Here is a 2,979-nt window from a genome sequence, read left to right as displayed (position 1 = left end):
ATCAAATTAATTATATATTTTGGACTAACCGAAACTATACTTTATGGACTAAAGTGTAGAATCAAATCAGTCCAAAGAATCAGTTATTAGTATTAAAAGATTTGTGCATTTTTTTTTTTAATATAGAAAGCTAAAAGCCAAAACCAGACAGTAAATAACATAGACAATTATCAAAGTGTATACTTTAGATTTTTTTAATTGTGCTGCTTTGATGTTGAATAATTAAAGCTATTTTATCCAGCCAGATAAATCAGGATTTGATTTCCTAAAAGATTTCTTTTGATGTTTTGGCCGAGAGAATAATTATCACTTTCTTGCTTCTCAAAAACAAAGGGAAGCTTTTTAAATTGTAATACTAATAACTATTACATGCCCTAGTAATTAATCGGTTACTTTAAATGTGGGAGTTTAAAATAAAAAAACGTAAGCAATCTTTGCTAAATCCCTGGCTAGATTGCTCTGATTTGGGGTTATGTCCTCATAATCAAATTAATTGAGTTCCTCTTTCCATAAATGTTCTTCTAGCAGTAAATTTGGCTGGGCTTCCTTTTACAGTACTTATAGGGTATTTAATTGGAAATTACATGGTACTTTTTTGTTTCTATACTGGGTACTTACAGGGTACTTTTTTTTGGAAACAGGCCTAACTTTCTTTACAGTCTCATTGTAAATAGTAAGTACCACAAAACACACTGTAGCTTAACAAGTAAAATTCACATACAATGAAAGGTACTTTCTGTGTACTTACTCTGCTCTCAATAATGGTAAGTGCTGCAAAAAACACAATAAGGTATCACATAAGTATGCAATTACCCATATTCTTATGTATGGTGAGTACCATGAAACAAACATAAACTTGCTAAGTAAGTAGAAAAATAAATATTTTACCTCCTATCTTGTTCCACATGGTAAATACCATGAAACATACAATAAGTGACAAGGTACATTCAAGGTACTTCATTTATACTTACCTTGTTCTTACTTGTGGTAAGTACTACAAAAGACACATTAATACATGCAATTACTTAGTAGGTACTATGTAAAAACCCAGTGTGTACAGTATAAATACACAGTTGGTGTAATATAAATACCAAGGAGGTACCACATAAGTATAAACCAAATAGTACAACATAAATACAAAGCAAATATTATGTAAGAATCGAGTAGGTACAATAAAGTACCATGAAATTACCCAGTAGCTCCCATAAAAAGTAAATTACCAAAGTAAGTATCTTGTAAGTACCAAGTAGGTACAACAAAGTACCATGTAAATACCTAGTAGGTCCCATAAAAAGTACTATGTAAGTATCTTGTAAGTACCAAGAAGTTACAATAAAGTACCATGTAAATACCTAGTAGGTTCCACGAAAAGTACCATGCAAGTATCTTGTAAGTACCTTTTAGGTACAATAAAGTGTCATGTAAATACCCAGTCGGTCCCATAAAAAGTACCACGTAAGTATCTTTGTAGTACCTAGTAAGTACAATAAAGTACCATGTAAATACCCAGTAGATCTCATAAAAAGTATACTGTGTATCTTGCAAGTACCTGGAAAGACCCTGGAATTGGTGTAAGGAAAGAAGTGAGAATTAATTATAGAGTTTGATGAGACATAAAAGAGTCAGTCTAACTCCAAATAATGTTTCTTTTCTCCTCATTCCTGATTTGAAGAAAGAAATACACAGAAATGCAATTTTAATCTTAATCTCACTCATATTCGTTTTCCAACATGATAAAGATTCTACAAGAACATGTAATAGATCTTTAAGAATCTTATTGTTTAGTTTTCTTACAGAGATTTAAAACATTATGTGAGCCTTTCTCCGTAGGATGTCAAGGCGGCTACGGCATGGCAATTAGCACCCACTCTTCTAGGAGCTCGCACCCGTTCTTTTTTTATTAAACTCTGCAAATATATTCTTTGCAAAAGAATTTATCTTAAATTCATGTGGAACTTAGCTGAGAAACACTGAGGCGCTCTGCAGTGAAGTTTGTTCACTTTTCCCTGGCAATTTCCCTACTGATTATCCGGCAGAAAGATCAAGGTTTGAGGTTTCAGAAGGGTGACGGTGTGCTTGGAGCCACTCTCATGGGGCCGCATTTCTGCATAACAGCTCTTTTTGTGGAATTTTGCAGAGTAGTGGGTAGGTGGATGTGAGCACAGGTGTATATGTCAAGCAAATGCATTTCAGTCGGGGGTCACATTTGCATTGCTTGCAAGTGGCGATACAAAGGGAGAAGTTTTAATGATTCAACTCCAAACTTAGGGCACAATAGTTTTAGATTTGCAGTTTTTTATAAAAAAACACCTGGCACTTGTGATGGTACGTTCACATGTGGCACACGTGACATACTCTAAGTGTTTTTTGTTTTTTTTCCTTTTGCTGCAGTTTAGTAGGGTATGTCCACCACCTGTAAATTTTACACTAGACTTTTTCTTTCACAGCTCAAATCCGATACATTAAAAGACTTGATGTCACGTAATACTGATCCAGTACAAACTACAAATAGTCATTTTTCCCTTATGATCAATTTTCAAAGGTTTGGACTTTCATAAATTAAAAGGGACGGCATCAATACATCACAACTAAATCAGAGTCCATGACTGGTAGAAGTCCTACCTGATCTAATCCCAACGGTCTAAAGTCCGTCTTATGACCATCAGTTAGTTTACATTGTCTTCGTTGCGTCTCTGGTCCATCACCCCTCCCCCCTAGCTCATGGTGGACTGGTTCGTCCTGCCACCCCCATGTGGAGTAATTCATCTCACTCTCGCCGCTCATCTAAAATGAAGCATTCAGGCCCCATGTCTTCTCCTTCCTTGTCCTTGTAAATTATATTAAGTTGGATTCACACTGATTTACACTTGATTTGAGTGTCAAATTTACAGCTGTCGCCTCTCTTTTGACGCACGTCAAATTACGTCCTCGCCACGGAGCAACTGCCAACGGAAAACATGGATGATGTTGAGCCAGTAC

The sequence above is a fragment of the Oryzias melastigma genome, linkage group LG18, assembly GCF_002922805.2.
Source record: "Oryzias melastigma strain HK-1 linkage group LG18, ASM292280v2, whole genome shotgun sequence".
NCBI lineage: Eukaryota > Metazoa > Chordata > Actinopteri > Beloniformes > Adrianichthyidae > Oryzias > Oryzias melastigma.
Note: the sequence above shows the minus strand (reverse complement) of the source record.